The 13,963-nt window shown below is 40.8% G+C and overlaps 1 protein-coding gene across 2 annotated transcripts in view; it reads left to right on the forward strand.

Moving 5' to 3' along the window:
* Positions 1 to 13,963, forward strand: part of STX8 (syntaxin 8) — a 1,246,356-nt gene that overhangs the window by 879,432 nt on the left and 352,961 nt on the right. The window lies entirely within an intron of this gene.

Raw genomic sequence — 13,963 nt, forward strand, 5'->3', positions numbered from 1 at the left:
GTAAGACAGAGGGAGGGCGTTAGAAGGGGAGAGGATGTAAAAGAGACTAAAACAGAGAGAGGCTGTAAAAGGGAGAGAGAGAGAGTAAGTTTGAGAGAGGGTGTAAGAGGAAGTAAATCAGAGAGAGGATGTAACAAGGAGTAAGTCAGACAGAGGGTGTAACAGGAAGAGAGGAAGAGAATAAAAAAAGTCAGAAAGAGGGAGAGAGGGTGCAAAACAGAAAAAAGGTGTAATAGGGAGTAAGTCAGGGAAAGATTGTTACAAAGATAAAGATTGTAAGACAAAGTAAATCAGGAAGAGGATGTAAGAGAGAGTATGACTTAGAAATTGCTGTAAAAAGAGAGAGGGAATAAATCAGAGACACGGTGTAAGAGAAAGTAAGTCAAAGAGAGAGTGTAAGAGAGTGTAACACAGAGTCAGGATGTAAAAAGGAATAAGTCAGAGAGAGGGTGTTAGAAGGGGACAGGTGGAAAAATAGAGTAAGCCAGGAAGAGACTAATACATTCTTGATAATGCTTGGTAAAGAAATGTTGGTGCATAAAGGAATTGTATTTTGTAAATGAGTGAGCTTTCAGTAGTGTAATGAAATGCTTGTACATATGGCCTGTGCTCTGTTTTTTAAATGTTATTTAAAAAAAGATTTCGGGCACATGAATTGATTTTACATTATGGACAAGGATTAGATAGTATCTACATGATTAAAAAAATATATTAGCACATTTCACAATCATGTCACCTGTGTTTTCTCAGATTAGTAAGCAGATTGTGCAGATGAGGTGAGGACTGTCCAGGGGTGCAGAGGAGGTGAGGCCTGTGTCCATTAGTGCAATGGACAGGACTCACCTCCTCTGACCCCTAGACAAGCCTCACCTCCTCCGTGCCCCTGGACAAGCCTCAATGTATTGGATATAATAGATGGTAACAGGATTCAGATGAGGTGAGACTTGACCAGAGGTGCAGATGAGGTGAGGCCTGTCCTGGGGAGCAGAGGTGGTGAGGCCTGTGTCTAAGAGTGCAGTGGACTGGACTTCATGAAGCCTCTCCCCCACTGCACTCTTAGACACAGGCCTCACCTCCTTTGCACCCCTGGTCAGGCCTCTCTCCCACTACACTCTTGAACACAGGCCTCACCTCCTCTGCACCCCTGTACAAGCCTCACCTCATCTGCAACCCTGAACAGGCCTCACCTCATCTGCACCCCTGGACAGGCCTCACCTCATCTACACCCCTGTACAGTCCTCACCTCATCTGCACAATCTACTTCCTAATCTGAGGTAACACAGGTGACATGATTGTGAAAGGTTCAAATATATTTATTTAATCTTGCAGACACTATTTATTCCATCTCAAAAATGTAAAAGCCATTCATTTGCCCCAAAATCGTTTTTTAAATAACATTTAAGAAACAGTGCGCAGGTCCTATGTACAAGCATTCAATTTCACTACTGAAACCTCACTATTTCACAAAATACAATTCCTCTCTCTTGCAAACATTGCTACCAAGCATTATTAAAAAACATTTCACAAACCAACAAGAAAGAAGCTCAATCTGCTTCCTAATCTGAGATAACACAGGTGACATCATTGTGAAAGGTTCAAATATATTAATTTAATCATGCAGACACTTTTTATTCCTTCTCAAAAATGTAAAAGCTATTAATATACCCCAAAATCGTTTTTTAAATAACATTTTAGAAACAGAGCGCAGGTCCTATGTACAAGCATTCAATTTCACTACTGAAACCTCACTATTTCACAAAATACAATTCCTCTATCTTGCATATGTTGATATCAAGCATTATCAAAAAACATGACACAAACCACAAGAAAGAAGCTCAATCTGCTTCCTAATCTGAGGTAACACAGGTGACATCATTGTGAAAGGTTCAAATATATTTATTTAATCATGCAGACACTATTTATTCCTTCTCAAAAATGTAAAAGCCATTCATTTACCCCAAAATCGTTTTTTAAATAACATTTTAGAAACAGAGCGCTGGTCCTATGTACAAGCATTCATTTTCACTACTGAAACCTCACTATTTCACAAAATATAATTCCTCTATTTTACAAATGTTGATACCAAGCATTATCAAAAAACATGACACAAACCAACAAGAAAAAAGCTCAATCTTTTTCCTAATCTAAGATAATACAGGTGACATCATTGTTAAAGGTTCAAATATATTTCTTTAATCATGCAGACACTATTTATTCCTTCTCAAAAATGTAAAAGCCATTCATTTTCCCCAACATCGTTTTTCATATCACATTTAAGAAACACAGCACAGGTCCTATGTACAAGCATTCCATGTCACTACTGAAACTTCTCAATTTTACAAAATACAATTCCTCTATGCAGTAAAATCTTTTTACCAAGCATTATCAAAAAACATGACACAAAGCAACATTAAAAAACCACAATCTGCTTCCAAATCTTCTCCATAGAGCATACAAGTCTCTATCTATATTAAATGAATCATTACTTACCTTTACAAATGCTTTGGGAGATTGAGAACAGTGTCAGACACACACACCAATGTTTCTTTAGCAGAGCAAAAGGTATGCACTTCAGACACTGCAACCATGACTGGCACAGAAAACCTCTAATTCTACACACATATGCCTCTTGTCAACCAATTAAAACTCTTCCCTCACTATTTTCGAACCAACACCCTTCCCCCCTCAGCCCTTTCAACCTGTTACCATAGCAACTCCCTCCTCACTGAACTCTCAGATTTAAAAGTTTATTCTACAATGTTGCAAATGAACTCAGCAAGGATGTTTGACCTCTCAATACACCAGCTTATCCCGTGCAATGTTTCTTTAAATGACTTTTTCTTAACCATTCAAATTACTTCTTTCACAGAACAGAACTATGCACCCTAACTTTCAGTTTTCAGCTATCTGAATCCACCAATCATTGCTTGTGATTCAAGAGCACTGAAACTCCAGTTATTTTTTTGTAAACTCCTACTGTTCCAACTGCCATTTCATTCCCACACTTCATCTGACTGCACCAGAACCTCCTCTCACCATGTATTATGTCTGGATTATTGGACATAACTACATCCACTGGGCTCAAAGGTACACAGCTATCAGAAATTTTCACAACCTTGATTTACCAAATGTGGACATCAAGTGGATTGACCAGAGAGGATTGAGATGTCACCAATTGATACCATTGGTGAAAACCTTTTTGCATCTGCCACACCCTGACCTCATAATTGTGCACTGTGGTGGAAATGACTTGCGCTCTATGACTGGGGTAGGTCTGGAAATGCTTTTAAAGGACACCTTTGGGCAATTGATGGCACTTTTTCCACAAACTGCCTTGGTATATTCCAATATATGCCAAAGACAGAAATGGAAGTGGTCCAACCAATTTTGTCCACAATTTGAGAAAGCACGGAAACATGTGAATAAATCTGTTTCTGCTTACATGAGAGACTATGGAATGGGTTCAATATACAACAATAACTTGCGTTACAACATGCAAGATATCTACAGAGGAGATGGTGTGCACTTCTCAGATGAGGGAAATAGAATATTCCTCCTGAATTTAAGACTGTGCATTGGAACCAACTTGTAGGTACCTAAATCAGCCACAGAACCCAAAAGCTCTTTTCAGGGCTACCCTACCTCTGATCACTCAAAATGATTATTTTACTCTAACTTTTTTCACTATTTTTCACCAAAGTACGCTCCCCGGTACGATCCCCGGTGCGCGTACCGGGCGCTCCCCCCGCAAAAATAAAAAATATATATATATTTATTTGGCCTATATGGGCCTCCTAAGCCCCCCTCAGAAAACCTAGAGGGTCAGGGGGTGTCTACTGTGCCCCCTTTTACCCATTCCCAACGTTGTTTGTCCTCCATCTTGTGTCTCAATTCTACCAAAACACAAAATGGCGGACTCCCGTAGCGCTACCGGTGCGCGTACCGGAGCGCTCACCGGTAAGCGCTCCCCAAAAATTTTGGAAGTTAATTTACATAAAAACCACTGGAGACACTTTCACCAAATATAAAATAGGCCCTACTACATACCAGTCCCTACCATTTTCCCAAATTTGGTGGAATTCCATTGAGCCATTTGGGCTGTAGCCCTGTCTAAATATCCTGAGGTAAATTACATGACAAAAACACATATGAAAGTGTTAGAATTTACAACCAATTAAAATGTTACTTTCGTTTTGTACTTTTATGTGCTGACATTTGATTGGTTATGTACATGAATATATATGAAAAATGAGAGGGCAACACGGCCATTTTGACTAGTACTACCTGAGGTACATTTGTAAAGGATTTTCTCTCAAAACTTCAACTGCTTTCAGAAAGGTAAGTTGTTAATTTGTAAGGGGAACTATGTTGTGCACTTTAAGTTAATTTGGAAAAAACGTTTTCTGATAGTTATTTACTGTCCCTCTGTTATAGTTATTGATTGAGATAGGCTTCTCTGTTATAGTTATGGATTGAGTTAGGCTTCTCTGGTATAATTATGAATTTACTTAGGCTTCATCACATGCACTTTTTAATATTTCTACTTCCTGCCTGAAATCATACACTGCCCAAAGATAACTTTACTGTTAAAAACTCAGAAGTACCTGTCTGAACTTAAACCCAACAGTACCCTAACTCTACTGATATAGTTATTTTTTATGCAATTTACAGCAAGAAAATGGAAGGGAAAGAAGAGTCCAATAATATTTCTTTTGAAATTATTGTTGAGAACAATCCTTAAGAAAATATAGTTGACTTGGATTTCATGGATGAGTCTCTGGACCAAGAATTAATTGACTGTTTGGAAACAATAATCATGCAATCAAAATTTTGAGGAGATTCCAGACAATCTGATGTTGGAAGTTCTATTAAATTTTGAAAATTCTGAAGAATAAATTTATATTTAATAATTAAAAATTGCTTGAGACATTATTCATTTTTATATGTAATTCATGAAGTAGTACCAAAATGATTATAATATAAAGTGAGTCTTATAGTATACTGTGCAACTTTTTTGTGTTACATAGTAAGTTTGCTCATAGTTACTTCCTTTCTCCCACTATATTATCTCCAATGTGTATTTGACATCTCCTTTTCATCTCCTGCCTCCTTTCTCTCACTGTCTGTCTCTAATGCACCATATCACCGCCAATTTTGTGTAGATTCAGAAGAGAGTAAAATGTAATACTTGAAAACATCATAAGGGAGCAGGGTAGACTACCCATGATCCCCTAGGCCTTCCCAGCGAGTGCTTAAAGGATCTATTTCTGCTTTCCTGACAGACTATGGTATGGATTCCATATACCACAATAACTTCTGTAACAACATGCAAGATATCTACAGAGGAGACGGTGTACATTGAATTTAAGACTCTGCATTGGTACCTACATGTTGGTACTTAAATCACCCACACAACACAACAACTCTATTCAGAGCTACCCTACCTCTAAGCACTTTAAACTATTATTTCCCCATGGTACGCTCCCCAGTGCGCGTACCGGGCGCTCCCCCCACGAAAATCAAAAACAAAAAAAAATGTTTGCCCCGCGGGGCCCTTTTATGGCCCCCACATCAAACCTAGGGGGTCTGGGGGGGGTCTATCCTGCCCCCTTTTGGTCATTTCACCCTTTGTTTTTGCCACCTCTTGTGTCTCGATCCTACCGAGATACAAGATGACGGCCGCTCCGGACTATTTGGAATGTTGACAGACACCCGAGAGCCAATCAGCTTTCCGCTCGCGAAATCGTGTAGCACGCTGGAGCACGCCCCGGTGTGCGTACCGGGGCGAACTTATAGATATATATATTTTTTTGAACCTAAATTACTCAAAATCCACTGGAGCACATATCTTGAGCACAGCAAAGGCACGTCGGGCTACCAGTCCCTACAATTTTGCCAAGTTTGGTGGAAATCCATTCAGCCGTTCGGGCTAAAAGTAAGTCCAACCGCCCTATGGAAATTAACATGGGGAAAACACGTTTTGGGACCCCCCTTTTATCTCGGCCCCCGCTTGACGAATCCCCCCCAAACTTTCAGGGAAGGAGCGGAGCGCAGCGAGGCAAATTTAAGGAAAATTACAGGCAGATCCCTAAATCGGTGCCAAAGTTATTCCCAATAGAATGTTGCGGATTCCCTATGGAAAACAATCCTAACTATAACTACCTACTGGCGACCGCCAGTAGGTTTTATATATACATATATATATATATATATATATATATATATATATATATATATATATATATATATATTCGCTCGACTCTCCTCAGAATCCACAAGAAAGAGGCAGCACTCGCGGACCAAGATCAAACCAGGGTTTAATTAGAGGGAAAAGAAAAGCACAGACGCGTTATATATATATATATATATATATATATATATATATATATATATATATATATATATATATATATATATATATATTTTCAAGCTCAATCCCTCCCGGTCCCGGGTGGGAAATAAAGACTGCACACTCGGGAATCTTCAATTCAAAAAGCAACTTTACTCGCACAGGCGCGTTTCGGAAGCCACGCTTCCTTCCTCAATGTTGTTACTTCGCAACTCGCGCCGAGGCGCCATTTTATTTCATTTCAAATGCACACACAGGTTAGTATGGGGCATAGAGAGAGGACAGGCACGTGAGCGCCATATTGCTAGTACATGTGAATAAACAATAACATAGCACTTGATTAATATTATCACCACAATGTTTCTATGGCAGTTTTAAGGTTGGAGCGAACATTTGTGAATTAAAAACAACGTTCCTTTCAATGTGATCTCGCCGTGGATAGGCATATAAAGGCAGGGGATGAAATCTCGCCGTGGATCGGCCTATGGCAACCACCCAGGTTGCCTATACAGTCCCCAAAGCCCAATGCAATGAAAATGTCCCAAAGACACCCTGTGTTGTTCTATGTTTAATAGAGAAGTGTCTCGCGACAGGATATGTTAAGTCTCTATTGGCTATTGCCCACATATGCTCCAGGATACGCAATTTTACAGGGTTGATGGTGCTCCCTATGTACTTGAGCCCACATGGGCATTTTAGGGGTCCATGAAGAAGGGGTGTTCTTAGCCCCGAAACGCGTCGGACTCATGTTAAACAGGGGAGAAAAGCACTGAGATTGCCGGGAGCTGTTGATAGAGCCGGATGGTGGGGAATGATGTGGTGAGCCCTTCTGAATAGCACAGGGACGCTTTGCTCTTGACATTGTTTGCGGTCTGTCCCAGACCGAAGAAGGAGCTCCGCATCACACGCGTTAGGAAGTACCACGTGTGTGATGACTGCGGCAGAATGACCCCATTCTGCCGATCGGCGCCTCATCCCAAAGAAACGATGCAATCTCGGTATACTTTCTCCACACCTACTCAAGGTCACCTGTGGGACTCCAACTACCAGGATTCCTGGCAGACGTCATCCAGCGAGCCACACCCACTGAAGGCGGAACATTTGAAATAAAAACCGCATTTGAAAATCAACAGGTGAAGAAGTCATGCCTCATGTTTTTGTCCATGAAGAAGGGGTGTTCTTAGCCCCGAAACGCGTCAGACTCATGTTAAACAGGGGAGAAAAGCACTGAGATTGCTGGGAGCTGTTGATAGAGCCGGATGGTGGGGAATGATGTAGTGAGCCCTTCTGAATAGCGCATGGACGCTTTGCTCTTGATATATAAAATTCGGCACTGTGATCCTTTAAGCTCAATGAGAGTGCTCCGCAGCGTGTGCTCGGCCCAGGGGTCGGATCCTGACCCAAAGTAATTAATTTGGACAAAGGAGGCGGCACAACCGGATACTTTTGGAAGCCTTTAATTCAACGCTTCACCCCACCAACGCGTTTCAGCCAGACAAGGCTTTGGTCACGGTCAGTAAGTCCTTCTACTGTTTCCATATTTATACTGGCCCATATTAGCCATTAAGTGGCATTATGGGATATGTAGTTTGAAACAATTGATTAAAATTAAAAGAAAAGGATAGACAAGTGCGCTTTTCTTTACATTCATATAGTATGTGGCCTTGAAGGTTAATTCACATCGGCAGAGATGTTTACAGTTATTAAACGTGGTTGGATTAGTATCCCTATTTACAAATTCTGTTCGTATTGGGTTAGTCCCCATTTTTTGGAGTTCATTTGCACATTTATTCCAGATGTATATAAAGTTCTTCTCCAAAGTTAATGCCTCTTGGGCTCTTAGTTCGTAATCTGATTATGAGGCGTGATTCCATTTGACGTAGTTTTCGAACGGAATCTCACCCTCTTTACATTTTTTGCAACATTCTGATCCCGTAGAAAGTCATTGCTCTCCAGTCTCCATTTTGGCATGTGCTGATGTGTTTGGCAGTTGCATATAACATGTTCGAGTTCTTTACTGCGCGGATGTGCTCAAGAATTCTCTTCTTCAACATACACGTGGTACTGCCTATGTATTTCTTTCCACATCTGCACTCTATCATGTACACTACATTTTTTGAGGTGCATGTAATATACTGCTCAATGTGCATGATTCTTCCGTCCGGTTCTTCAATGTTCCTCATGCTTTATCCAATTTTGCAGGCCTTGCAAGATGTACATGGTTGGAATCCTTTAGGTTGTTGTCAGCCAATCTGGTTTTTGTTTCATTTCAAAGTGTCTTTTCACAAGGAGATCTTGTAGAGATGTATTTTTTCTATAGGTTATTGAAGGTTGTTTTCCAGCAATTTCTCCTATATCAAGGTCCCCTGATATTAGGTGCCAGTATTTCCTCATTTGTTTCGCAATACTACCACTCTCTTTGCTGTAGGTAGTTATGACTCTTAGGGATTCTTTGTCCTGAGTGATTTTTTGTGATGAGACCTAAAATCACTCAGGACATTTTAGGTCCTCACTCAGGATACGGCGAGAAGGAACTTTGCAGAGACAAGCGCGCTGTGTCACATTGCTGCGCTGTGAATAAAAAGGTGAAATCTAAAACATCGAGTGCGGCGCTTCAATTGAAAGAGCAACCCTGTTTTGGATATATATATATATATATATATATATATATATATATATATATATACATATAAAAACACACACACACATATAATCGTTAGCACAACTAACTATAACGGAGGGATTTCTATGGTTTTGTACGAGTGAAATGTCCAGCTAAACTATAACACTCATGAAGCCTATGGTTTTTTCAGTGAATTTCAAAGGTTTTTTAAATGCTAATTCATAACTATAACGTCTCAGAAATCTATTGTTTTTTTCAGTGAATTTCAAAGGTTTTTTCAATGCTAATTTTTAAGTGCAATAGTATTGATACCTATTTTTTTTGTACTGAATTTCTACAGTTTTTTAACTGTTTATCAATATTTTATTCATTAAACATTAACAAAAATCTGAAAATTGCACAAAAAAATAATAAATGTAAAACTGAAATATTTTTAATTATTTTGTTTTTTTGTATTTTAACATATTTATATATTTTTCTTTTTCATTTTTTGTCAAATTTTTTGGGGGAGTTGCGCACCCAATCGTACCTAATGCAGCAGGTCCGCGTATTCTAGCTGTCATTTTGGAAAAGTCGTGACAGATCCGTGTATGGTGAGCGAAGAGTGCGTGTTTTTTTTCAGTTAAGTCATATACGTACAATGTTACATGGTGTACGCAACCGAATGCGACCGGTCTGCGACTCCTGCTCCTGTTCATTCCCGACACATTCGGATTACGGGACCCGATGTTTGCGCTGTGGCGGGCCCCACATAATGTCCTATATGTACTGGGGCGCGCTGGGTGCACGACTTCCGTTAAATTTTTTATGTTCTAAAATGATATTTACGTGTATTTAATGTACATATTAGGGCAAAAGATTATCTAAGGTATTCATAAAAATAAGATGTTCGAGGCATATGAGCTGCAGATTGTACACTATGCATAGATCGCCACCTAGTGTTGGGCCCGGATGTTTGTAGTTTGTTGTTGTCCTGAAAAGTTCTTTGGAAGTCACGAGATAGTTGACTCCTCCTCAGGACCACATTGCGCATGGGCATCGGCTCCATCCCCAGATTGTTTTTCGCCATTAGGGAAATGATGGAGCTTTGCAAGTAACGGACGGATGCCTGTGTAATTTGTATCTAATTAAGATAATACTGGAACAGATAAGGGTAGCTGGGGAGGCGGGTGGGCGTGTACAACTCTGCAGCTCTACATGCCAAGAACAGATGCATACTGGTAAGTAGCATTTTCCGTTCGAGGCACATGATCTGCAGATTGTACACTATCCATAGATTATATAGCAGTACCCACTCTTAGCGGCGGCCACCCCTATCTGTTGCAGTAGTTTGGAATCATGTTTTGAGAACAGCCTGGCCCACATTAGCTTGTTGTTTTGCTTGCACATCTACACAATAGTGTTTTGTGAATGTGTGCGGTGTAGCCCATGTGGCTGCTCTGCAGATGTCATCTAGGGAAATGTTCCCTAAAAATGCCATTGAAGCCCCTATCTTTCTGGTAGAGTGGGCTTTAGAAGGAACAGATAGCGTACGTTTAGCTTTGTGGTAGCAAATCTGTATGCATTGGACAATCCATCTAGCTATTCCAGATTTTGAAATCGGATTGTCCTTGTGTGGTGGTGAGAAAGACACAAAAAGTTGTTTTGTCTTACGAAAGGGTTGTGTTCTTTCTATGTAGTATAGCAACGCTCTTTTGACATCTAAAGTGTGAAGAGCTCTTTCTGCTCACTCTCTACTACTCTCTCTCCACTATTCTCTACTACGCTCTCTCTACTACCCACTCTTGACTACTCTACACTGCTCACTGTCTACTTCTCTACTTCTCTCTACTACTCACTCTCTACTACTACTCTCTACTACTTTCTACTACTCTACTACACCTCTCTACTACTCACTCTTTTACACTCTCCTACTCTACAACTCACTCTCTACTACTCTACTACTCACTCTCTACTACTCACTCTCTACTACTTTCTACTACTCTTTACTAACTACTCTCTATTGCTCACTCTCTAATACTCTCTACCACTCACTCCTACTCTCTCTACTACTGACTACCGCTCACTCTCTACTACTCTCTCTACTACTCACTCTTTACCACTCACTCTCTACTACTATACTACTCACTCTCTACTACTCACTCTACTACTCTCTACTACTCACTCTTTACTACTCACTCTCTACTATTCACTCTCTACTACTCACTCTCTACTACCCACTCTTTACTACTCGCTCTCTACTACTCACTCTCCACTACTCACTCTCTACTACTCACTCTACTGCTCTCTACTACTCACTCTATACTACTCACTCTCTACTACTCTGCACTACTCATTCTACTACTCATTCTCTACTACTCACTCTCTACTATTCTCTACTACTCACTCTACTACTCTCTACCACTCACTCTCTACTACTCTCTACCACTCACTCCCTAGTTCTCTACTACTCACTCTCTACTACTCACTTTGCAACCCTCTAATACTCACTCTCTACTACTCTCTCTATTACTCAATCTCTACTACTCTCCACTACTTACTCTCTACTACTCGCTCTCATTTGAGATGTCATTTGAGATGTCATCAGTGATGTCATCAGTGATGTCATTTGAGATGTCATCAGTGATGTCACTGACCATGTCATGAATGATGTAATATGTGACATCATCAGCAGTGGATTGCTGGCGCGCGAGTTATAGTGAGTACAGCTATCTATAACGTTGGAATTTCAATGGTTTTGTATGAGTAAAATGTTCAGCTAACTATAACTGGTGTGAAACCTATGTTTTTTTCAGTGAATTTCAAAGGTTTTTTAAAAGCTAATTCCTTACTATAACTAGTTTGTAATAGCTGTTTTTTTATAACTATTAATTATAATATTTTTTATAAAATTATTTTTTTTTTCTAAAATAAATTATCCAATGTATTTTTTCTTTTGTTTTTTTTTAACATTTTACCTCGGAGCGCTCATGGTGTGCGCACCCGTAAACGTACACGTAGCAAGAGAGCTATACCGGCATGTGAAAAAAATATAAGTGGAGAAGAAGTGTGGCTCAGGGGTTAGAGGCGGCAGAGCTGAGATCGGCCCTGGACCAGGGTTCAATTCCCCGCCTCGGCGGGTCTTGGGCTAAAAATTCCACGGACTCGATAATTCTCGCTCCAGTGCCTTCTCAACTCACGGGTTCACACTCTGCGACTCTGGGCAATAGCTTGCTTAATCTCCACAACGGCCCCTTGCGGCGGGATGCCTGGCTTTCACCTTGTGGATACCCTGCCGGGGTTATCTCACAGGGGAATACCAGGACGGGTTCCCTAAGCAAGCGCCGGGAAACCCACTGCGGGTAGCTGTGCGCTATATAAGCTCAAATACATTTACATTTACAAGTATGTATTTAAAGTAAATAATAATGCAAGACATTCAGTGGCACACTTATAAAAGTAGTATTTTTGATTTTAAATAACCGTATTTTATTTTTAAACGCATTTCCTAAAATCTAACAAAACGTCATTTAGGCGCGCCGCGTAGGCGCCCCCGGAAGCGCCTACGTACGTGCCACGTAAGCGCACCGGGAAGCGCTCCGGAGAGCGTAGCGTAAGTGCGTCAAGTCATGTGACCTTAAAATAACACTTTTTTTTGGTAGTTAACAGTTTTTTTTTAGAACTAATGAAAACCCCACCCATTTCCTTCACTACCTCTTTCACTTTGAAGAGAGCAAGACCTGTTCCCTTTTTCTCCTGTTCAATTGTTTAGAAAGAATGGCTACAAGAGCACCAAGCAGCAGTGACTCTGATGAGTTTCTTCATGAGGACCCTCCTCAGCCATAAACGAAGGAGCAGTTCATCTGGAAGTTTTTTAGCATTCCTAAGGTGGAATGTAAGATCTGCCACACTTTTCTGTCACGTGGTGACCCCAGAAAAAAATACAGCTTTGGGAACTCCACCATGATCAGACATGGGCAAAGAAGACACCCCCAGAACTATGCCCGGGAGAGTGTCAGGGACCTGGCACGGAATGCACCGAGAGATGGCGCCTCGACTTCCACCGGAGGAGCAACATCATCGGGGAGAGGAAGATCAGTCGAGCTGATACCAAATATTCAGCCTGTTTTTACGGACATTACAATTAGGTGTAAGCAGTGTGACGAACTGCTTTGTTATGAGGAGCGGAGTACTCTATTAATTGTTCGAAAAAGAGAAGAACACCGCTGCGCCCCTCAGCCCTAATTTTTTCCCTTTTTTTTGCTCCTGTTGAGCAGTTTGGCATTCCCTAGTTTTTTTTTTGTTCTGAAAAAAATACCCCAAAAAATTTAAAAAGTTTGGAAAAAGTAAAAAAAAAAAGTAAAAAAGAGAAAAAAACCTGTTCTTTTTAGAACTACCTCCAATTCTCAGAAAAGAGCTATATTCTTTACAAATTTTAAAGGAGTGAGTGAAGTGGAGTACAGTGAGAGAGGAAAGGAAAATGAGTGAGGGAGCAAAGAAAGGGATGAGAGGGGAAGGGAAGTGAAGTAGGGGGACTGAAAGAAGGTGAGTGAGGGGAAGAGGAGTGAACATGGGGAATGAGGATAAGTGAGGAAAGCGGAGTAAGGGAACGGGGTGAGGAAGGGTAAGAGAAGAGCAGTGAGGTTGAGGAAAGAGTGGTGATAGAGGGTGTATAAAGGCAAGTGAGCGTGAGACAAGGGGAGTGAGGGAGTGAAGAGAGAAAGGAAGTGAAGGAAACAGTGAGAGAAGAGGACTGGGGTGAAGGAGCATAGAAAGATAAGTGAGGGAGTGTAGGTGAGTTATAGGGAGTAAGTGTGACGGAAGAGGAGTGAAAGAGTGAGGGGACGGACATAGTGAAGCTAAGAGAGAGGGAGTGAGGGAAGGAGAATGAGGATATGACAGGACAGAGTTAGTGAGAGAAAGAGTGACTGAAGTGGAGTAAGGTAAGTAAGGTAAGGGGAATGAGTGAGTGAGCGAAGAAAGGGAATAGAGGGGAAGAGGACTGAAGCATA

This window comes from Lissotriton vulgaris, chromosome 7 (genome assembly GCF_964263255.1).
Source record: "Lissotriton vulgaris chromosome 7, aLisVul1.2, whole genome shotgun sequence".
Lineage (NCBI taxonomy): Eukaryota > Metazoa > Chordata > Amphibia > Caudata > Salamandridae > Lissotriton > Lissotriton vulgaris.